This window comes from Acinonyx jubatus, chromosome F2, assembly GCF_027475565.1.
Source record: "Acinonyx jubatus isolate Ajub_Pintada_27869175 chromosome F2, VMU_Ajub_asm_v1.0, whole genome shotgun sequence".
Classification (NCBI taxonomy): Eukaryota; Metazoa; Chordata; class Mammalia; order Carnivora; family Felidae; genus Acinonyx; species Acinonyx jubatus.
The window spans coordinates 78438334-78463329 of NC_069394.1; the positions used below are offsets into that span (position 1 = coordinate 78438334).

The 24996-nt window shown below is 37.1% G+C and overlaps 1 non-coding gene across 1 annotated transcript; it reads right to left on the reverse strand.

Annotated features, from left to right (window-relative positions):
• Positions 1-1429: 1429 nt before the first annotated feature.
• LOC113594767 (U6 spliceosomal RNA) lies at positions 1430-1539 on the reverse strand. Its single transcript, XR_003415210.2, has one exon. It is a non-coding gene; the product is annotated as a U6 spliceosomal RNA (small nuclear RNA).
• Positions 1540-24996: the final 23457 nt, after the last annotated feature.

Here is a 24996-nt window from a genome sequence, read left to right on the forward strand (position 1 = left end):
ACTTTATATGATTTCCAGCTTTCGTAATTTGTTAGGGTTTTGGGGGAGCCTAGAATGTGAATGTTACATGTGAATATGGAAGGAAGTATGTTCTACTGTTGGGATGTATTCTACCCATGTCAATTGGATCAGTCTGATTGATAATGTTTTTAAGCTCCAATAGACCTTAGTGATTGCTTTTGCCTTGCTTGATCTATCAGGCTTTAAGTTCTTCCCTCGGCCCCTTCTGGGCAATCTGAAGAAAGCCTGGATGCTCCCCCATGTGTCGCTTGTGGGAGATTAAACCACACAAGCTCCTGACCATGTGTAGGACCCCCAACCCTCACACATGCCCTCCACACAATGAAAACTCTGAGTTGGCCTCCTTTCCTTGCTCTTTCAAGCAATTTTTGAACCTGTATGGGAGCCTATCCCCAAATAGCCCCATGTGTAAATAATAAATGTTTTCACTGACTGATCTGAAGCCACTAGGAATGGTATGTGACATGTCTCCACTTCTGGCTGACAACCTTGTGCTTGAGTTTTGCTGCACTGAACTACATTTGTTGAGTTCCATAGAAATGTTCTTACATATTTATCTGACTTGGGTTGGAATTTTCAATATTTGGTTTTGGAGGGACAGTCATACAAATTTGGGGTCTTCCTTCATGGCCTTGGGTTCTGCATCTCAGCCTGGAAATATCAGCCTGTGTTTAGAATAAAACTGGTTGACGATAGGTGTGGGGGAAAAGAGTCTCCACCTGTTACCAAATTCGTTGTGTGTCTCAACCAAGTTTTGGTCTCTGTTCTGTAAAGGGCTCAAAGGCTTGTACTCTGTGTAGCATATAGGAACATCAGTTGGTCACCCATGAAACAGCAGTCACTAATGAATTTTTAAAAATAGAGAGAAAGAAGAAAAATGGAGTCATTATCTCGAATGCTGAGGTCTGCACATCTAAGAGCACAAGGCTCCCCATCACCCATAAATATACCTCTGCTGCTGCTCTCTGTGCTGCTGTTACAACAAAGATCTTGATCCTTGGGATTACAGAGAAAAGCACTCGTCACCCCTGTGGCACAGTGAAGAGGCTAATTCAAAGCCGATAAAGCCCAGCTTCAATCCTATAAGCAGCCGTTGCCTTGGGAGAGGCCACAACCCATGGAGACGCTAATTTGAGGCTCTCTGGAGGAAGAAGCTCATGTAATATGAGCAAGGTAGAGAGGAATTTGTCTGAAGTATATCCAATAACAACAATTAAAAAAGAAAAAAAAGGAAGGATACAAGAAAAATAGAAACCTGGGTACAGAGAAGGAAACAACAGAAATACGTGAAACAGAGGTCCACAATTTGACACAATCCAAAATTTACTACAGTAATTAAATAACAAAACATAAAGGGCCACTGATTGACTTTTGTGTCTCAACAGCTTTGCTTTTATTTTTTATTTTTTTTAATATGGAAGGCTTCATGATTTGCGTGTCATCTGTGTGCAGGGGTAACGCTAATCTCCTCTGTATCATCCCAATTTTAATGATACAGTGCTCGCTGAAGGAAGCACTCAACAACTGTGGATCTGAATTAGCTTTAATATCTGCAAAATGTATCCACTGGCAAATCTTCATGGTTTTAATCTTTATGGTCTGGGCTCAAATTACAGACATACCTGGACATTCCACATATTAGGCAAGGTTTTCCCTGTACTCTTAAAAGACTTATAAAATATAAAAGTACAAATAGATGTGCCCCAGCTTTACCATCAAGACTACTGTCTTGCCTAAATTCTGCATGACCACAGAATCCATTACACTGAAATATCTCAGAAGGGGCATTACTGTTACCCAGGGAGTATTAAGTTAAAATTAAATTGGCCTTTGGAATTTTCAAGTTGTCTGGATAAAATAGGACCCCGTAGATGTTCCCCCAGTCAACATGTTATGGCCCAATGTAAATTAAAACAGAGATTTCAAGGATTAAAACCCACCATTCAAGACCTACTTCTTTTTTTTAAAGCTAATTATCCTGATTGCTTCTTCACTCAGTCCAGTTTAGCCTGTTCTGAAACACAGAAAGAACAACGTGGCTCCTCATATAGATTACTGCAACCTTAATGCCGTGGATCCCATTGAAACTTCCATGCAAAATATTGAAATTACCGGCTCTATCGAATCAGCAACTGGTAATCTCTCTAAAAATGTCGTATTGGATTTGGCTAATATGTTCTGTTCAGTGTTCTTTCAACAATCTGTCAGCTGAAGTTTTCTTTCAACTCTGAAGACATACCATACGTCTCACCTGTCTGCTCATGGGGCTTTGAACAAGCCCTTGAACACAGTCTTTGCCACACAAGTCTTTTCAACAAGGCCTTTGAACACAGTCTTTGCAAGCAAGGACTTAACTTCCCTCAACTTAGTCCAGGAGCACAAGCATGACATCGCACTCATTTTGCATCCTCTTTCAGGGACATTCATTTGGCACACTCATTCAGGACATACAACCACTCGCAGAGGAACTCACAACACACAGGGATACATTGTAGGCCTTATGAATTTTGTTCAGCCTCCAAACATTACTGGTAAATAAAGGATTGCTCATACTTGCCATGACTGAGGAACAGCTGTTGATCTTTTAGCACGCACAACGTAAAAAATGTCCAACAACTTTTCAGCCATTTTGGCTTCTGAAGACAACATGTCCCTCACTTCCAAATTTTACTTAAGTCCCTGTATGCTTTGCTTGCAAATAAGCCCCTCCTTGATCAAGGACTCTATAACAAAAACCTCTGGAATCTGTCACAATCGCATTAGAACAGTCATGCCCGCTAGTGCCTCTTCCCTAGCAAGAGGCTCCTTCAACTGAGGAGGCTTTAGCAACCTCCTCTCTGGAGCACCCATGGTAGCCATAAGGTGACCATAGGTTGACCATGCTTCTGATGCAAGAAAATCCCAGTGCCAGTAGTGTGGAATCACTGGCAACAAGCTGCTTTTCTCAAAACAGAGCCTCTCACGGGCCCAGAGGCTGTAACCCTCTGTACCCAGCTGCCTGTTATGATTTGGTCATCAAAGTGGCACCCTTATGGCTCAGAATGGCCACCAAGGCCTCTTATGAAGCATGGAGACAAACTTGGGTCCTCTTGGGCCCTTTGATATTAACCTGTATTCAAGATAACTGCTTCTTTCCTTGCTCTTGTCCGGTTGAGTGGCGGGACCATCAAAGGCATTCTTTATTTCAGTTGTGGTTTTGACTTCAAGCATTCCCTTTTGATTATTTTTTCGAATTGTCTTGTATTTGTGGTTTTCACCCATCTTTAAATGGTGTCTATTTTCCCCCTTAGAGCCTTTAAGACATTTTCCTAGTAGTTTAAATCTGCTGCTTGATGATTCCATCACCTATGACACATCCAAGTCTGTTTCTAAACTTGTCTCTTTATACACTGATTTTTCTTGCCATATGGCATATTGTGTTGGGTAATCAGAATTGAGTTAAATAGATCCTCAATGAGAGGATTTAAAGTAATACATCTAGAATTTGGGCCGTGTTTAATGTTTGCTGTAGATATACATGCCAAAGATTTCAAATTCTTCTACTTTCCTCCTTTGTATTTCCCTACTTGATTTTGAGGTCCTTATGTATCTGTTCTTCAAGACAGTCCCCTCTTAAACTTCTTCAGAAGGATTGCTATTGGTATGGTGGTAAGGTGTCAAGGAGGAGAAGTATTCTATAACTTCATGATCGAATCTCAGGCTTATAGTGTCTCTGTGTCTCAGAGACAGGCCTGTGTCTCTGGACTGTGACTGTCACAAGTGTTTCTACAATGATAAAGGGTTTGTTTTGCTTGTTTTGTTTTGTTTTGTTTTGTTTTTTAACTTTTTTAGTAGTATAGAATGGCTAGAAGAAGCTGAAGTGGCAGGCAGGCCTTTCCCTGAGTTGAGATAAGGTTCTGGTAAAGTCTCTACCCACTCCCAGAATATTTCTTTGTTGCAAAGAATACTCTGGGGCTATTTTTACAATGATTACTCTTCCTTTGCCTTGCCAGATCCACAAGGAGACCTTTCTTGACTCTACACCAGGAGAACTTGGTGTGGCTCCTGGAGCATGTGGGGGTCCCCCTAAGACCACAATCACCAGTAGTTTCCCATTCTCAGGCTTGTCTACACTCCACCTCCAGAGATTAGTCAAATTTACCCATTAAGTGATCCTCTCAGTTTGTGGTTTTGGTGGCTCTGCTGTCCATGAGTAGACCTCAGATATGAGTCTCTAGATTTTCCAGGTCAGATTTTGGTCAAATTTGACACAGTTTCAGTTCTCTGATGAGTCAATGCAAAATTATTGATTTGAGGTTGTCTAGATTTTCCTTATTGTATGTGTGGGGTCAGTGACTTCCACACTCTTTATGTGTCAGAACTGAAACTGGAAATTTGAAATAATTGTTTACTTTCTCCTCATCACTTCTGCTTTATTCCTGATACCTTTCAACCATCTCCTCATAGACTGTTCCTTCTAGAGGTCTTCTTTTCTCTTTAAGTCTCTGGTTCAGGGTGTTAGTCAACTATTTCCACAGACGTTTTCCTTCAGCATAGTGATGTGATTTAAATCAGGATAGGTTAGAATAGATTAGAATCTATCTCTCACAAGGGAGAGATGAAGAAAGGAAAATTTCTGTCATTGTACCAGATTTTTCAGAAAAGCATATGGAATAAACAATTTTTAAAATTCATGTATCTTAGTAATTTGGACTACTGTTTGATTCTTTTCTTGTTTTGGACTACCATTTGATTTTTGAGGCAGATTTCCCAGTTTCAAATTAGCTCTACTATTTTTTTTTTTACTTATTATAGAATGTATTTACATTATATTTCCCTAAGATGTTAATTGAGTGAATAATAGTACCGATTTCATACTCATGTTATAAGGAGGTAATATAGATCAAATGTTTGATGCCTTACTTAGCACATAGTAATCCCTCAAGACCTACTATATATTCCTTACAGTTCTTTTCTCTTTCTCTCTGATACATTAAGGCAATAGGACCAACATTAACCAGCCATATATCCTTCTACATTTTCTTTCTTGCTGACACAACATATGCAAGTATTTAAAGTCATACTTACGGGAGTTTAACTATTCTGTTGCCAATATTGACATTGCATTGATTCGTCAAAATGGCACGTCTGTCTCTTCCCTCTGCCTTAGCAAAGGAATGTCCATTATTTGCAGGCCCAGGGAAGAAGTACGTGTGCCCAATACTTCAGGAAAATGGTGAGGTGTGCAAGTAAAATCTTATCTTCCCACATTTTATACAATGCTTTATAGAGTATAGAACACTGATACCCACATTACCTTATTCAATTATTACATGGCTATGAATAATAAAAAATTAGTATACCTATTTTATAGATGTGATTGAGGACTTCAAGTGGTCAATCTACTCTTCAAAACTACAGAAAGTCCCAATATCTAAGGAATGTTTTACTAAATCTTATGGGAGGAAATCAAAGAGAAAGTTATTAAGTGTAAGCCTTTATTCAGAATTCTACAGCACAAAAACACTTTGAAAAAGAAAGGCTATAGATAAGAGTTTTAGCAAGAATGGTCAATTGAAATGAATATACTATGGGGAAGAGTTTATCAGAAATAGTCCTTGGGGGGCGTCTGAGTGGCTCAGTGGGTTAAGCCTCCAACTTCAGCTAAGGTCATGATCTGATTAGTTCATGGGTTCGAGCCCACCTTGGGCTCTGTGCTGACAGCTGGGAATCTGGAGCCTGCTTTACTTTCTGTATGTGTGTGTCTGTCTCTCTTTCTGCCCCTCCCTCACTTGTGTGCTCTCTCTCTCTCTCTCTCTCTCAAAAATAAACATTTTTGAAAAAAAGAAATAGTTCTTGGAAGAGGGAGAGATTGTCTTGTAGTTTATTAACCGTGTCTTGGGCAGCTTGTTTGGGCAAGAAGGATACCGAAGAATCATTAGGAACTAAATTTGTATGAAGGTTACAGTAGAAACTTTTCACTGCTTAAGTGTTTCTCAGAGCCCCTCAACTTGGTCAACAGGGAGGTTGGGTCTTATTGTTTGCTCATATCTGTATTTTCAGAACTCCAGATCTATAAAACTCATGTAGACTATAGTCTCAGACAATTAGTGATGGTGACATCAAGGCTGTTGCAACTTTTGTCTTTTTTGGTGAATGTCAGTAATTTCTTGAATAATGGCTGAATTGAAACCACGTAAGATTCGAAATAAACCAGCAGTATATGTCAGTTGCAAGTATTAAAGTGGGAATTATCAGAAGAACTGTGATGCTACCTTTAGCCAAGATCCTCTCCATCTGAGATTAGAAGAGATTCCATCCCAAACTCAAATCCAGAGAAGTGTATATATTTCTCATTACCTTCTTTTACCTCCTTGGTTGTATTAAAAATAAGATGATAGGGGAAGGGCTCCTGGGTGGCTCAGTTGGTTAAGCATCTGACTTTGGCTCAGGTCATGATCTTATGGGCTCAGGAGTTGGAGCTCTGTCAGCACAAAGCCTGCTTCAGATCCTCTGTCCCCTCTGTCTCTGCCCCTCCCCCACTCAGTCTCTCTCACTCTCTCTCTCTCTCTTTCTCTCTCTCTCTCTCACACACACACAATAAATAAATAAACTTAAAAAATAAGATGATAGGGGACAGTTAAGAATCCTATTTTGCAATTAAAACCTTAAATTAAAAAGCAAAAATATTGCCATGCAAAGGAAGCAAAAAAGCAAAAAAAAAAAAAAAAAAAAATTAAAGTACTATTCCAAGGATATTAGGTTCATGAGTCTTGGTCACAAAGTTTTAAATGGAAGCTAATCAGATCTCCCAGTCTCTCGTTCTTGATACTCCTGTTTCAGGAGCCTCTCAAGGGAGTTTTCAATTTGGATCTCTCTTTAAAGTGAAAATAAAGGCGGTGGCTATATAATGTCATTTAACCTGGAGACATGAAACTTGGGGGAACTTAACTGGAGTTTTATTTCAGAATTTACCATGGCCATACCTTGTGAGGTCCCTTCTAACAAAGTTCAAGAGTAATCTTACATTGGTGTCATTTCCTTTAAACCAAGTGCAAGATCATGCACAGGTTCTTGTAGCTCTTCGGTTTGAAAGGTTACCTATAAATATTGATCACAAACTTTGGCACATTGCTTGAAAGCTTGCAGCATTTAGCCGTATTGACCTTTCACATGATGGAGTCGAGGATGGGGTGAGATCCTCACTTTTGTGAACTTCCAGTTTCTAGCTGATATTGGGATAATCTATAAGTTCTTGTTGAAGTGTATGCACTGAAATTATGCTGTCATCAGTTTAAAACATATTGCCATCATTTTAAGATTTTAGTTAATCTCCATGGTAGTCACAAGAAAATATCTTTAGAATATACTCAAAAGGATATTAGAAGGGTATCAAATCATGTGACTAAAATAATCAATAAAGCAAAAAACAATCAATAAATCAATAAAGTAAGAAAGAAAATGAAGGAGAAATAAAAGCTATAAACAAAATAATTAACAAAATGGCAATAGGAAGTCTTCTCTGATTAGTAATTACTTAATGGATTACACTTCCCAGTCAAAAGAGGTAGACAGGCTGAAAGGATTAAAAAAAGGATCCTGCTATAAGCTGTTGATAAAAGATTCACTTTAGATCTAAAAATATACATGAGCTGAAAGTGAAAGGGTAGAAAAAGATATTCCACGTAAATGGTACCTAGATATGAAGGAAACATTGACGGAATTGAATGAGGAAATATATAACAGCATAATAATAACAGATTTCAATTCCTCACTTTCAATAATGGCTAGAATAACCAGACACAAGATTGACAAGGAAATAGAGAATTTGAACAACACTGTGGAACAATTGAACCTAACACACAATATACAGAACACTCAACCCAACAACATTCTTTCAAGTGCATGTGAATGTTCTCCAGTATAGAGCGTATGTGAGGCCACAAAATTAGTGTTAACAAATTGAAAATGATTGAAATTATGCAAAGTATCTTTTCTGAACACAGTGGAATGAAACTAGAAATCAATACCAGAAGGAAAACTGAAAAACCCAAAAATAGTGGAAATTAAGCTATTCACTCTTAAACAACTAATGGTTCAAAAAAAATCACAAGAGAGATTAGAAAATAACTTGAGGGAATTGAAAACAAAAACATAATACTATGGTTTGCAGCAAATGTAGTGCTGAGAGAGTTTATAACTGTACCTACATTAAAAAAAAATCTGAAATCAGTAGTTTATACTCCAAGGAACCAGAAAAAGAAGAAAAAAAAATACACCAAAACTAGCAGAAGGAAGGGAATAATAACAATTAGAGCAGAATGAAAAGTGAAATAAAACAAAATGAATATATAAATAAATTGATGGCTGAATTTATGATGAAATGAATTAATAAGTGAAATGGGGAATATAAAAGCAATAAAAAATCAACAAAATGAAATTTTTTGAAAAGATCAATAAAACTGACAAATCCTTAGCTATATTAAAAAAATAGACTCAAATAACTAAAATCAAAAATGAAAGAGGCAACATTACAATTAATGTCACTGAAATAAAAAATTACATATATATATATATATATATATATATATATATATATATTACAAGGAATAGTTATATACCAAGCAATTGAGTAACCTACAAGAAATTAATAAATTCCCAGGAACACACATCCTTCTAAGACTGAATCATAAAGAAATAGAAAACCTAAACAGACCAATAACTAGTAAGGCGATTGAATCAGTAATCAAAAACCTCCCAACAACAAAAAAAGCCCAATAACAGACTGCTTCACTGGTGACTTTTCCCAAGCATTTGAAGAATAATTAGCATCAATCTTCTCTTTAAAAAATGGAAGTGGAGGAAACACTCCCAAATTCATTCTACGAGGCCAGCATTGCTCTGGCATAAGAAACAAAGACAACGCAAGAAAAGAAAACCATAGACCAATATGCCTGATGAATATTGATGCAAAAATCCTCAACAAAATACTAGAAAATTGAATTCGACAGCACATTGAAAGTTTCATACACCATGACCAAGTGGGATTTATTTGTGGAATTCAAGCATGTTTCAGTATATGAAAATCAATTAATTTCATACATCATATTGACAAAATGAGAGACAACAGAGATGAACCTTAAGGACATTATGCCACATGAAATAAGTGTGACAAAAAACAAATATTGTATGATTCCACTTGTATGAAGTATCTAAAGTAGTAAAATTTATATAAATATAAAGTAGAATAGCGCATGCATGCCATGGTCTAAGGAGAGGGGGAAATAAGAATTGTCTTTTAACAGGTATAGTGTTTCAGTTTTGCAAGATGGAAAAGTTCTGGAGATCTGATTCTTTGCACAATAATGTGAATATACTTAACACTATTGAACCGCATCTTTAAAAATGGGAAAGATAGTAAATTTTTCTGTTGTGTGGGGTTTTTTTCTTAGACAATTTAAATTAAATAAAAGAAGACAGTCCTTGTGACCTAGGGCAGGCGAAAGACTTAGGTGTATTAGTTTTTGTCGGAATGTATAAAAAAGGGAGTCAGTTCAGTAAGGTTGGTAATCCAACATTAGTACTGTTTTATGAGAACAAGGAGTCCTCTAAGTTTTCTTTAGGAATTTGCTGGAAAAAGTCAACGATATTTTCCAGCCTTTGATATTTCATTTTACATGATGTCATGGCCTACATAATACACTTGAGTCTGACAAATTAAAGTTTATCTAGACTGGTTTCCTTGTATGCCAACACTGTCGGCGAATGATAGAGATCTTTTCATTTCCAGTTATGACTGACATATTTGTGACAATGAGAGAGTGCTATTGTAAACACTTAGGCATATTGTTGGTTTGCCTAAGTGGATGAAAATGAATATTGTGAGTATGGGCAAAGAACATACTAAAAAATGCCTAGCATAGATTTATCCCTGTAAAATAAGCAACTGTGTTGGAAATTGATGATAGGCTGGTACTAAGTTTAGGGAATCCGTATATCTGTGATGTACGGATACACAGTCTTATTAATGGTTCTTAGATCTTGGATAAATTGGAAGCCACGTCCATTTATCTTTGAAATTTCAAGAACAAGAATATTACAAGGGCTAAACGAAATGATAATTAGTTCCTTTAGGAGGTATGTGGACACAAGGAGCCATAGTCCTTTGATGACTTCAGGTTTTAGTGGATATTGGACCAGTTTCAAAAAAGGTGTAGCCAGATTGATCAAAACTGTAAGGCACACCTTCCTTCATATGTCACACATCTGGACTGTTGTTTGTGTGGAGACTATTGGAGGGAGATTCAAGGACTAGGATGTCAGTAGAGGAAGCATAAGGTACCAGGCAATCAATTTGTGCCATCACCAAATTATAGGCTGGACTTTTAGAAAGTAAATCTGGTCTATAATTAACAGTGGCAGCCTGATTATGAAGTAGATCTCATCTTAACAAAGTCACTGGAGTTAATTCACTAAGCAGAAAAGAATGTTTGAACTACGGAGGGAGTCCAGGGAGCGGGGAACTGACTGAAACACACCCACAATCTGAGAAGAAGGAATCTTGGGATTCCTGCTACTGAAACATTTTTATTGCTTGACAGAAGAAATGATGGAAAAGTAAAAGGAATACGGTAGAGAATGTAACCGACACGAAACAGAAATGAAATGTTTTTGGTGGTTGCAAATTATATGTCAATTTCACTCTTTTGTATTAAAGGCAATGCAGATGAGTGGAGTTGCTTTCTTGGAGGTATATTATCTTGTCAGACTGTCCCTTTTCATTTTAGTTACTACTTTCCAAGCTAAAGCAAGAAAATGGTTCTACTAGTGTCCCTTTTCCTTATGATATTGACAGGTAGTTTTGCTTAGACTAGACATAGGGTGTCATTGTTATTGATCTCATTTACATTACTAATATGAAGATCTATTACTTTGGTTTACGATTTTTCTTTTAATGAAACACAGTACCTTCAAAGGACTCAGCTGCATCAGGCCTAACACCATCAACGAACAAGGGCAGCTACAATGTCATCTAATTGAGACCAGAATATTCTCTGACGGAGTGAGAAAGTGGTTTCTAAAGTCTGGATTGATTTGTAGTTCCTGTTCACATGACTAGATTTTCAAATTTCAATAACTATAAATCAGGTTTAGAACATTTTATGGACCCAGTAAAACCTCTCATGACCATATACAGTTAATGCCCATTGTCACAGCCAACCACAAGCAAAAACTAATCTGCTTTATGCCCTACAAATCTGCCTTTCCCGGACAATGCACACAAATAGAATCATACAATATGTTGTCTTTTGTGTCTGGCTTTTTTGCAGTTAGCATAATGTGTTTGAGATGCATCCCTGACATGACAGCATGTATTTATCCCATCTTATCGTTAAATACTATTCCATTGAACACGCAAAGCTTGATGGACATTTAGGTTGTTCCAGTTTGGGGCTACTATGAATACTGCTATCAATGTTCATGTGAAATTCTTTGTGTTGATATGGGTTTTATTTTCCTTCAATATAAACCCAGGAGTGGAATTGTTTTGTTGCATGGTAGTTTTACATTTCACTTTCTGAGGAACTGTCAAACTTCTTCCTAAGTGGCAGGGCCATTTTACAATGCCACCAACAATATATAAGCTTTCTCATTTCTCCATATCCTCATCAACATCTGTTATTATCTACCTTACTTGTAATAGTCATTTTTGTAGATATGAAATGGTATCCTATTGTGCTTTTAATTTGCATTAATGAATAATAATGATTATGTGTTTATTAGCTATTTATATATCTTTTTGCTTTTTTATCTTATATTTTGACTTTTATTTCTGTCTTCTTAATATGGGGTTGTAAGAGTTCCTAGTGCATTCTGGATTCAAGTCTTTTATATGTGTTTCAAATATCTGCAAATAGTCCCTCAAATATTTGTCTTTACATTTCCTTAGTAGTGTCTTCTGAAGGACAAATGTGTTGAATTTTGATGAAATCCAACTCATCAATGTTTTCTTTTATATACCATGCTATTGTTTTCATTAGCCTATGGAATCTTTGGCTAATCCATGGCCATAAAGGTTTTCTTCTACTCTTTTAAAATTTAAAAGTAATTTTTTAAAATAAATAAAGAGCTATTACTCTTAAGTTTATCACCCATTTGAAGTTAATTTTTATGTATTATTTAAATTCAAGGTAAGGCGAACATTTTGCATATAGATATCCAATTACCCCAGTACCGTTTGCTGAATACACTATCTTTTGGCTAGTTAATTGGCTTACCATCTTTTTGTTTTGTTTTGTTTTCCCCAAAAATAAAGTGACCAGATGGGGTACTTCAAGAATGTCAGAGTAAAGATATTAAAAAAATATGTGCTCAACATCATTTAGCATTAGCATAATGCGAATTAAAATAATGAGATATTACAACATAACTATTAGAATGGTTGAAGTCCAAAAAATGACCATATCCATTGTGGTTGAGTTCTGTGAGGCAACAAGAGATTTTATTCATTATTAGCAGGAAGACAAAATGGTAGGACCATGGTGGAAGACAGTTTGGCAGTTTCTTACAAAGGTAATTGTAGAATTATCATACAACTCAGCAATATGCTCTTTGCCATTTACCTAATTTGAAACCTTACATCCACATAAAAACATACACATGAATATTTGCAGCGTCTCTTTATCATAATCACTACAACTGGAAGCAACTTACTTGTCCATCAATAGATGAATGGAGAAGCAAACAGTGGTACATTCATGCGATGGAAAACTATTTGGTGAGAAAAAGGAATAGGTTTTATATGGCTACCGAGCCATATAAAAACAGAAAAGAATTGTAAATAAATATTGGTCAGTGACAGAAGCCAGTATGAAAAGACTATACTCTATGACTCCAATTATATGACATTCTAGAAAAGGCAAAATCATAGAGACTGTAAGAAGTCCGTGGTTGCCAGGGATTTGGGCAGAGAAAGAGAAGGTTGAATAAGTAGAGTATAGGAGATTTTTAGAGGAGTGAAACTATTTTATGTGATACTGTATTGCTAAATACATGCCATTACCAATGAAACTGTACAACACGAAAATGTGAAATTTAATAAAAACTAAAAATCTAATAAAAACTTTAGTTAATAATGTATCAATATTGGTTCATCAGCTTTATCAAATGTACCACATTAATGCAACATGTTAATAATAGAGAAATCTTTGATCATGGGAAAATGGTGTTAATGGGTATTCTGTACTTTCTGCTAAATTTTCTTAAGCCCAAAACTGCCTTTAAAAAGTTATGTTAATTTTGGGGGCACCTTGGTGACTCAGTCGGTTGGGCATCTGACTTTGGCTCAGGTCATGATCTCATGGTTTGTGGGTTCAAGCCGCACATCGGGCTCTGTGCCGACAGCTCGGAGCCTGGAGCCTGCCTCGGATTTTGTGTCTCCCTCTCTGTCTCTGCCCCGCCTCCCTCTTGTGCTCCATCTCTTTCTCTCTCACGAATAAAATAAAACATTAAAAAAAAAAAGTTATGTTAATATTTTTAAAAGCTAAACCTAAAAGAAAAAAATAGACAAATCAACTATTACAGTTTGAGACTTCAACGCTTCTTTTTGAAAATTGATAGAAAAAATGAGACAGAAGATTGGCTATTACTACGAACCCTGTAGAAACCAAAATAATAATAAGGGACTATAACATATAGCTCTACATATATAAGTTTGACAAGTTAGATAAAATAAACCACACCCTGAAAACAGAAATAAGTCAAACTCATCCAGTATGGTATACATGACTTGAATAGCTTCATAAATACTAAAGAAGCTGAATTCAGAATTAGAAAACTCTCTCAAAAGAAAAAGATAAAGAAACAAACAAATTCCAAGGCCAAAGAGCTTTATTGTGAAATGTTCTCAGAGGTCTAATGAAGAAATAATTCTGCCCAATCTATTCCAAAAAAAATAGGAGGAGTAACCTCCAAATTTATTTAAAGTTAGTCTGACCTTGATAGTAAGACTAGGAAAAGAAGATATAAAAAAAAAAAAAGGAAACCAAAAATCAAATATGTTTTTAATGTAAAGACAAAAAATCTTTTACAAAATATTAGCAAATCAAATTCAGTAATTTAAATAAAAAAGATTATACACCATGACTATGTGTTGGGGGTCTGGAATATTAACAAACTAAAACCAACCAACCAACAAATTAAAAAAACCACATGATCCTATCAATTGATGCAGAAAAAGCACATGACAAAATTTGACGTACATTCATGATGAAAACTCTCAATACACTAGGGATAAAGTAGACCTTCTTCAAATTACAAAAAGCATCTATAATAATACAGAGCTAACATTATGCTGATAGTGAAAATCTGCATAGCTTCCTCTTAAGATAAATGATCCCCTTAAGATGATCAAGGATGTCAAGTTTTACCAGATTTACCTAATACGGACAGCATTCAAAGTTCTGTCCAATGCAATAAGATAATAAAGGGAAATGATAAGCACATAAGTCACAAAGTAAACTATAAATTAGTCGTGTTTTCAGATTATATAATTGTTTATGTAGAAAATCCCTAGGAAGCTAAAAAACCTGACTAATAACTGTTCAGCAAGGTCACAGGATATAAAGTAAGTGTACAAGAATCAATTATGCTTTTCTATACCAACATTCAACATGTGAATATCAAATCAAAAGTATAAAAGTGTTTAAAATCACTCAAAAATATGAAACTCTTAGGTATAAATATAACAAAACATGCACAAAACTTGTATGTTGAAAACTACACAGCATGCATGAGGAAGATAAAAGAAGCCCTAAAGGGAGAGACATACTTATGAAATATAAAATCGATTCTCCTCCCAAAAATACAGGATTTATTAAAATTCTGGTAACATTTATGGAAAAATGAGAAGATTCTAAAATTTATATGGAAAAGCAAAGGAACTAGAATAACTAAAACAACTATTAAAGAGAAAAAAATACTGGGAAAGAATTATTCTAACCCTATTTCAGAGCTAGAGTAATTAAGACTTATTATGTTGGAAGAGGGATAGAAATAGAGCAATAGAATGAAAAAGAGAACTTAAAAACGTGTATCTTCTACATACAATTATCTGCTGAACTGGTACAAAAAAGGTATAAAAAAGTCTCAGTGGAGAAAAAGATAGCCTTTCCAACAAATGACATTAGAAAATTTGACATCATTGAGGAAAAAAAAAAATCAACCTCTACTTACTACAACTTGGACAAGAATGAACTCAAAATGGATCACAGCTATAAATATAAAATTATAAAACTTTTAGAAAAGGAGCTTTGGAGAAAATCTTTGGGGTCTAGGCTTAGGCAGAGAATTCTTAGACTTAACACTAAAAAACAAGATTTATAAAATGAAAAACAGTGTGAAACTAGAATTTATCAAAAGTAAAAACCCTTGTTTTGTGGTTTTGTGAAAGACTGTGAAGGAAAGGCTACACAGTAGAAGAAAATATTTGCAAATGATATGCCCAACAAAAGACTTGTATCTAACATATGTAAAGAATTTTAAAGCTCAACAATAACAAACAAAGTATAATACAATTAGGAAATGAACAAGTCGTGGGTACACATTTCACTGAAGAAGATACACAGATAGATGAAAGATATGTACATGGATACATTTTCAATTTCATTAAACGTCAGATACATGCAAATTAAAGCCACAGTGAGAAATCATTATGCAATATCAGAACGGCTAAAATAAAATATATGTGTGTGTGTGTGTGTGTGTGTGAGTGTGTGCGTGTATAGTGGCAACACCAAATGCTGGAAAGGGTGTGGAGAATATGGATCACTCCTACATTGCTAATAGAAATGTGTAAGTAAATGGAAAATGTGTACTAAAATGGTACAGCCATTCTGGAAAATAGTTTGGCTCTTTTATTAGAAATCCAAGTATAAAACTACCACTCAACACAATTCCCCTCTTGAAGCGTTTATCCTGGAGAAATAAGAAGTTATCTTAACAATAATCCTATACATGAATGTTTATATTTGATTTAAAAAATTTTTTTAATGTTTTTATTTGTTTTTGAGACAGAGAGAGACAGAGCGTGAGCAGGGGAGGGGCAGAAACAGAGGGAGACCCAGAATTCGAAGCAGGCTCTGGGCTCTGAGCTGGCAGCACAGAGCCCGATGCGGGGCTCGAACTCACAGACTGTGAGATCATGACCTGAGCCGAAGTCGGATGCTCAACCGACTGAGCCACCCAGGGGCCCCTATATTTGATTTTTTAAACCATAAATACAAAGTGGAAACAATGCTAATACCCTCGACAAGTAAATTAATAAACTATGGTACATCCATATCATGGATTACTACTCAGCAATAAAAAGAAACACAGAGCAACGTGGATGAATCTCCACGGATACATACTGAATGGGAAAAGCCAATCCCAAAAGGTTACATACTGGGGCACCTGGCTGGTTAGTCTGTTGACCTCAGTCTGATTTTGGCTCAGGTCATGATCCCAGGGTCATGGGATTGAGCCCCACACATAGGTTTTCTCTTTCCCTCTGTCCCTTTCCCCCACTTTCTCTCTCTCTCTCTCAAATATAAAAAATAAAAAGGTTATATACTTATACTTTTGCAAGGCATTACCTTGGGTAAAAACAGTAAAGGGTACATTGGATTTCTGTATATTATTTCTTATGACCACATGCAAATCTACAGTTATTGCAACATAAACATTTAATTTAAAATATATTCTGAACAGATGGTTACCAAAAGGGAGGCTGATGGGGATATGGTGAAATAGTTGATGGGGATTAAGAAATAAAATAAAATAAAATAAAATAAAATAAAATAAAATAAAATAAAACAAAATAAAATAAAATAAAACAAAACAAAATAAAATATGTTCTGCCAGAGCTTCAGCTGTCTGGTGTTATTGACACTATAATGTAAGAAGCCAGATAAAAAAACATTTTTTTAAATGTTTTTATTTAATTTTGAGACAGAGAGAGACAGAACATGAGCAGGGGAGGGGCAGAGAGGGAGGGAGACACAGAATCGGAAGCAGCTCCAGGCTCTGAGCTGTCAGCACAGAGTGCGACACGGGGCTCGAACTCAGGAACCGTGAGATCATGACCTGAGCCGGAGTCAGACGCTTAGCCACCCAGGCGACCCAGAAGCCAGATAATAACTTAGAAATTCACGAGGAGACTTTCTATTACTCAAACTATAATGTTCGGAACAATCAATACAGGTATTGCGGCCTTCCAACTCTCAGCAGTACAATTCCACCTCACTGGTCACATACCATGAATAAAAGAAATAAATTTAAGTATCTTATCCAAAGAAAGGAGGGGAAAAAGACAATCCTGTGGCACTCAATGCACAGGAGCAGAGAAAGGGTCAAGGGCACGACTTAGCAGTCTACTTACTGGGACTCTGAGAAGCGTCCCCCTGCCTTTGCTCAAGTGGAGGCAGTGGGGGAGCTACGGGTCAAAACCTATTCTGAGCCATGCCATTAAACGCTGTCAGTGAAATCAACCAGATCCCCAGCCGCCGTGGGACAGCATGAGAACCACTTCAACTGGGTGTCCTACCCAGGACAAGAAAGGAGGAGATCTTACAGTGCCGTAGCAAGAGGAGTGAAGTTCAGGTAGCTTCAGAGAGAGTGTTCGAATATGATTCTTCAAAAGAAGCAATTGCTCTTATGGCTTAGAAGTGGTGGGTGGAAATTTGGGTTCAGCAAGAGGCCTGGAGAAGCGTACTTGGGAGCTAGAGCCACACCAGGGTAGGAGCAAATTGTTTGGCCCCTTCAGGGCACGTCACAGCATAAAGGATCCCAGCCACTCCTGTTTGCCCAGTGGAGTGCGATGGCTGCCATTTTCACTGGAAGAATGGAGGCAAACGTCCTCAAGCGATTTGCAGAGTAATTCTAGAATTTTATGTTGAGGGTTCTCATGTTTCTATTTATTGGACTATTACGGGTGATCAGTTTGCTCCTTTACATGGTATGGTAAAGTAACTCAAGGCACTGTTCTCCTCCGCCATACCTGGACTTTGCTTTGAAGTAACTGATTTTTATATGGGTAAACTTGCCCTCAGCTGAAAAAAATAATAATTGCTATGTAATAAGGTGGTGGTGTTTGTGGCAAGTTTAGTTAGAAATTGAAACTGTAGAATTTTAAGGATAGACTTTTTTTTTAAGTTTATTTATTTACTTTGAGACAGAAAGAGAAAGAAAGTCAGTGGGGGAGGGGCAGAGAGGGAGAGAAAGACAGAGAATTCCAAGCAGGCTCTACACTGTCAGTGCAGAGCCTGATGCAGGGCTCGAACTCACCAACCGTGAGATCATGACTTGAATGAAATCAACAGTTGGAGGCTTAACTGACTGAGCCACCCCAGGCACTCCATTTTTTTTCCATGATGAAAGTACAATTGTTTTGCAATTCAAAGAAAATGTTATAACATTGTTTTGAAGCTTTCCGAAAGCAGTGTGCAATTTACTGACCGTGTTTTTTGTACCATAAATTGCTGAGCATATGGGATTATAATATAGTCACTGATTGAACCATAGGAAAAAAAAATAGAAGCATCAAAATAAAACTCCGAGGATATATGTTCAGTAAAGTAAATGTAAACCACAATTACTACCTACAAATAACTCATTCTGCCTTCGATAGAGTTGATATGGAAGCATTGTGATAGATGTCAGCAATTTATTTATTTTTTTTAACGTTTGTTCATTTTTGAGAGACAGAGAGATGGATAGACTGCGAGCAGGGGAGGGGCAGAGAAAGAGGGAGACACAGAATCGGAAGGAGGCTCCAGGCTCCGAGCTGTCAGCACAGAGCCCGACGCCAGGCTCAAACTCAGGAACTGTGAGATCATGACCTGAGCTGAAATCGGACGCTTCACCCACCGAGCCACCCAGGTGCCCCATAGATGTCAACAATTTGATCAGCAGTAGGACACTATTCTCACCTTCAAGAATTTCACATTCTAAAAGGCAGAGAGGAACATCCCATGAAATTTGCCATTAGAAATTCTAAGGTGATAATATGAATACATGTTTATTTTCACTAGCCATAACTCCAATGCCTGCAAGGACACGCGATAGCAGCAGTTGGATGTGAGTGAGGCTGTGGTTCTGGAAGAATCCAGTGTGGATCCACAGTTCCCTGAAGGTAGGACCAGGCTTAAGACTAGATAATTGTTGGGGCACCTGGGTGGCTCAGTCGGTTAAGCGTCCCACTTCGGCTCAGGTCATGATCTCACGGTTTGTGAGCTCGAGGCCCATGTTGGGACAGCTCGGAGCCTGGAGCCTACTTCGAATTCTGTGTCTCCCTCTCTCTCTGTACCTCCCCCACTGGCACTCTGTATCTCTCTCTCTCTCTCTCTCTCTCTCTCTCAAAAATAAACACGCACACACACACACACACACATACAAACACACACGCAAAGACTAGACAGTTGAAATAGGTCTTCCTGGCCCCCCGGAAGTTTACATGAGGATGAACAGGTACCTGAGTGTTCAGGGAGACCAGAGAGAATGGGCTCAGCAAAGCTAATTCAGAGGAGTAGGAGGAGAATTTGTGGACGTAATGAGAACATACTTCTCAGAACTTCAACTATGGGAAGCACAATTGACTAATACCCCTGCTCCTGTACTCTGAAGTTCATCAGCATGGTTCCTTGCAGAGGCCAGCTCTCACAGGCTGCTCTAAGTCAAAGGCTAATTGCAGCAGGGATACTCAGGCAGGCTGGTTCCTAGGATTTAATGGGAAACTTTGGCCCAAGAGATTTGCATCGGCCTTACCAAACATTCTTAAACCTATGCCACGGTCTAAGAAATCATCTACCCAACCGTCCTTTCTTCCCAGTGTCCCCCTGGGGGCCAGGTCTGCATCACTGTTGGTCAACTAAACCACCCTCCGTTTCCTCCATAAATCTCTTCACATCCAGTGTCTCAGGTTGACGCCTGCTTCTCAGAGCACCCGGTTTAACACACAATTTTTTATCTTCACTCATATGGTAGATTGCTGATGTGGTGCCCCAATATTTACTCCAGTAACGAGTAGGCATACAAGGCAAAAAGCAATTTGACTAACAGCATATCTAAGGGAACTCAGACACTAGATGGAAGATCAAATCCAATACATGTTCAAAACTAAAAAAATACGGTTTCTTGAACTGATAGAACTTGGGTAATAATTTTAAAATGTATTAATGTAATGGAAGGACTTGAGATCTAAGTACAGCATTTAAAAAAATAACTGAATCTTCAAGTTTTAAACGTAAAATTCAGCAGGTGTTCTCAATGGTTACTATTTATACACAAATTAATATCTTAGAAGATGAAGAGGAAAAGACATTTCCAAGCCCAGGGAAAAATACAATAGAAACCTCACAATGCAGAGACGATGACAGGAGATCTTATGTGTAAATAAGATACTTAGAGATATGAAAGGGGCTGATAGAGGAGGGCGATTATTAAATCAATAACAAAATACAATGTTCCTAACCGGAAGAAAGGTATACAGTTTCAGATTCAAAGAGTTCAAGTTTTAGGATAGATTCATTAGAATAGAAATGTACCATACATACCGTGGGTGGTTCCTAAATGTTCTCAGTTTTCTAAATTTCAAAGATAAGAATAAAATTCTGCAGGTAATTTTAGGAAGAACATACCATCTATTAAGGAAAAAAAAAACACTATCTATTAAGGAATCTAAAATTCTGCAGGTAATTTTAGGAAGAACATACTATCTATTAAGGATGATAATCAGTGTCCTCATCCCAATACTGAAATAACATCAAAAGAATATTGAGACTAAAGGGCTAAAATTAATAAAATGATATATACGAGCAAGAAATTCTGCCTGCTGGAATTAAAGGGGTATTTGCAGATACGCAGGGATTCAGAGTGTGCATCATCCATATGGAACATGTGAAACAACTTTGTACTGAGTTCTTCTATGTAACTGGGATTTTGCTAGCATTTTATATACAGTAAAACCTTGGTTTGCGAGCACGGTTCATTCTGGAATCATGCTTGTAATCCAAAGCATTTATATATCAAAGCGAATTTCAGAACCCTTGGCTCAGTTGTGATCATGTGACCTTCGGCCACACGTACTGCAAACATTGCTTGCTTATCAAGTTAAAATTTATTAGAAATGTTTGCTCATCTTGTGGAAACACTCGCAGAACAAGTTACTCACAATTGCAGGTATTACTGTACGCCATTTTATTTCATATTCACAATTCTGTGATATTGATCGACTCATTCTGTTTTTATATGAAGATCCATGGCTCCAAGAGGTTAACAAATTTGGGCGAAACACAGAACTGGCATGCTACCTTTGGATAAAAAATTCAGTGACTCTGATCTTACTTACTTTTTTAAAGCATCATATCGTCAAAATGGAAATTGAAAGGACTGGGTTTATAGTTGTTGTCCTGTTTGTTTGACTGAAATGAAAATGTGCTGTTGCTTTTGTTTGTTTCATATTGTTTTTGTTGAAAAAGAGAGACATTCGATAACCTGCTAGCCTCTTAGCACATTGCAGTTTGCAAAAAATTTCTTTTTTTAAAAAAAACTTTTATTTATTTATTCATTTAGAGAGAGACAGAGAGAGGGAGAGAGAAATTACACTTGCATGAGCAGTGAGCAGGGGAGGGGCAGAGAGAGAGGGAGAGAGATAATCCCAAGCAGGCTCCACACTGTCAGTGCAGAACCAGATACAGGGCTCAATGCCACAAACCATGAGATCATGACCTGAGCCTAGATCAAGATCATGCATCTAAGAGCTGGATGCTAACTGACTGAGCCACCCGGGCACCCCAAAAACTATTTCTAATTTTTAAATTAAAAAAAAATTGTGTCTGTGTGCATCTTTAATATCCGTATTTAAGGTTAATACGCAAGGTAAGTGACTGAGAAAACTTACAGCTTTGTACGTATTCTATGTTTATGTTCAAACCTTGATCCTTATCACATTACTGGCGTCCCTTGGATGAAAAAGTGAAACACAGTGGCAGTTTTATGGATTTTGAGATGCCAGGCAGATTTCTCAGCAAACCAGGAGAAAAGACAGATACAAATTTTGTCTGCAGTGATCTCATAAATCTAGTGCATTTCATCTTTATATCGACATCAGCTTTTAAAATAGACCTATTAACATGAAGTACACCAGATACATTAGTGTAATGTAATATGCAACATTGCAAAAGGTTAAATAGCTCCCAAGAAACCTGGAAGAAGTTAACAGACTTCTGACACTTACTGACTTATGTCAGGGAACACGTCAGACAGAACGCAGAGCATTATTTCCCCTGAGCACCCTCATAATGAAAGGGCTTTGACCTTTAAATATTCTTTAACAAAAGTTCCAGTCCACGTTTTGTACAGTTCCTACCTCTCTGTGACTGTTCCCAATGGTCTGTCCTGTGTACAATGAGTTCTGCCTTATGAAGGCTTGGTGTATATGACAGGCTTCAGGATGGCTGGGAATCAGAAATATGTGGGGTTTTTTTTCCAGGTAGAGGGGGAAAAAAATGACTCATCTTAAGAATTCTAAGAAAGTGTCATTGTTTTCATGAGAGTTTTACCGAAAATGACAACACTCCTAAATCACTTGCAGTGAAAAAGAAAGAATATATTATTAAAAAGTATAGCCCCATAATATCCGTGGACACTAAAGGGAGAGAAATCTATAAGGCTAAAAATGAGAATCACATATTAGAGCTTTAAAGTCGATTGAATGTGTTCAGAGTTAGTGTTTAAATTTGTGAGGGAGTGAAATTGTTTCTAATGGAAGCACCAAAAGACATATGTTAGGTGCTGAACATTTTTTTCATGCTAATTGTTAAATGCAGGTGTTAAAAATGGTCACAGTATTGCTAACTTCCTGTTTGGCTGCCTTAAATGATTTTTTTATTAGCTTTGATTATGGGCTGCTGTAAATATGATACTAAAAGTCTGTTGCAGTCAGTTATGTGCTGGGCTGTTTTATTATGCTCTGGTTGAAGATTCTGGCGATGTACCTTTTTTGAAAGAGACATAACTTTTATTTGACTTTAGTGCTTGACCCCTATGACCTGGCTAATAAACCAAGCAGTAGATAAACAGTTTTATTAGCTACTAAATATTGTTATAATGACCATGACCTTTCACCTATTTAAGAGGGACTAACTGCTCCGTAAATCTGCAGTCTCTCAGACATTCACCTTGCTCTTACAATGGATTATATGACCGCCTCCTTAAGAGGTTATTCAATGAAAACCCTGAATTAAAATTATTACAACATAGTTATCCATCATGGCAATACGTTTTATTGCCTGTTTCCTAGAAAGCCACCGAATGTCCCAATGGCTATGTGTAGGCTCAGCGCTGATGGTTTCATTATTTACACCTTGCAATTAAGATCCAAGAGCGAGTTGAGGTAGGAAGTAAGAAAACACACTTCTCTCCAATGAGGTGGCAATGTAACAGATCGTTCAGACATAGTATTCAGTCTTGGAACCCTTGCCACCCCACTCCCCACAGCAGCACCTGCATCGGGCGGCCAGTCCTGTCACAGATCTGAGAAGTCCGCTTGTCGCCATGTGCAGAGGCAAGCCACAGAGCTCTAGTGTATTGCACCGTTTGGTGATTAAGGAGTTCCTAGATGAGGCAATATTATCTGCTTATGCTCTTTGAGAAAAGCGTTAAGAGCCTTATGAGGTCAACAATTGAAACAACAATGTATATTTTTTCATGAAACGCGGTCCTTTAAAAAATATCTAATTTTCAAATTCTTTTGTATATTAAAAAGACAGAATCAGACATTTTTGCTTTTACTCGTAAAATGAATCATTATCTTTCTACTTTGAACAAGATCACTGTGTCTTATTCAATTCGATAGTCCTTGAATTCAAGTACCTTGCATCGTTTATGAGAAGTCTATGAAGGCAAAAGTAATGTTTGTAAACGAACTGGGCAAGGAAATGAAAAGAACAAAGCCATTAACTTCAATTATGGCTTTGGATTAAATGTTGTGGCTCTATTAAATTCATTAATGCAACAATTATTAACAATTTTTGGTACTATAGTCTGTGTTGAATTCAATTATTCAACTTTTTTATCTGTAATAAACCCTTCTTTAGTGCACAATGTATGCTGTTCTATACGATCATTAAAGGGTTCAGATACCCCACTGTCCCACCCCCAAGAAGGTTGTCTGTGTCAGAAGAAAATAAATGAGCCAGTTAACATTTTAATTATTTATGTGTTGAATATTGGGTGGTTTAGTATTTATTTATTCGACTGATACAAATCGTGCCATATAAGAGAAACACAGTAAAACTTTGAATTGCGAGTAACCTGTTCTGCGAGTGTTGCACACGATGAGCAAACGTTTCTAATATATTTTAACTTGATAAACGAGCGATGCCTTGCCATATGAGTCGTTGAAGGTCACATGATCACAACTGGGCCAGTGGTTCTTGAAATTCACTTTGATATTTGAGTGCTGTAGTTTACAAGCATGTTTCCCAAATGAATTATGCTCGCAAACCAAGGTTTTACTATAGTATTAAGAAAATGGACAGGAACAAGGAACTGAGTTGCCTGTGAATTTAAGGAGGACTTGATAGAGGTACAATATTTCAGCTAAGCCTTTTATGGTTAACAGAAATTAGGAAGGTACATAAGGGAAGCGATGAGTTCGTTCACTCTATATTTAAAGAGTACATTGTAAATTTGTCTAGAAGATGGGATTCTGTGAACCTTACACAGAAAGAGATGAAGCTGGAGAAAGGAAGTTAGAAGCAAATTTGGGAACTCTTTTATTCTTGGCTACACAGTTTGGAATTGCTTTCACAGGGGAGCAAGAATCACCAAGAGACGTTTGAGAACTGAAGTTATGTGAACAGATCCATGAATTTACAAAGGTAAATATTTCAAGAATATAAAGTGATCATTCGTAACCCTAGCTTCATTTCTGAATCATGAGAGGCACATCTAAGA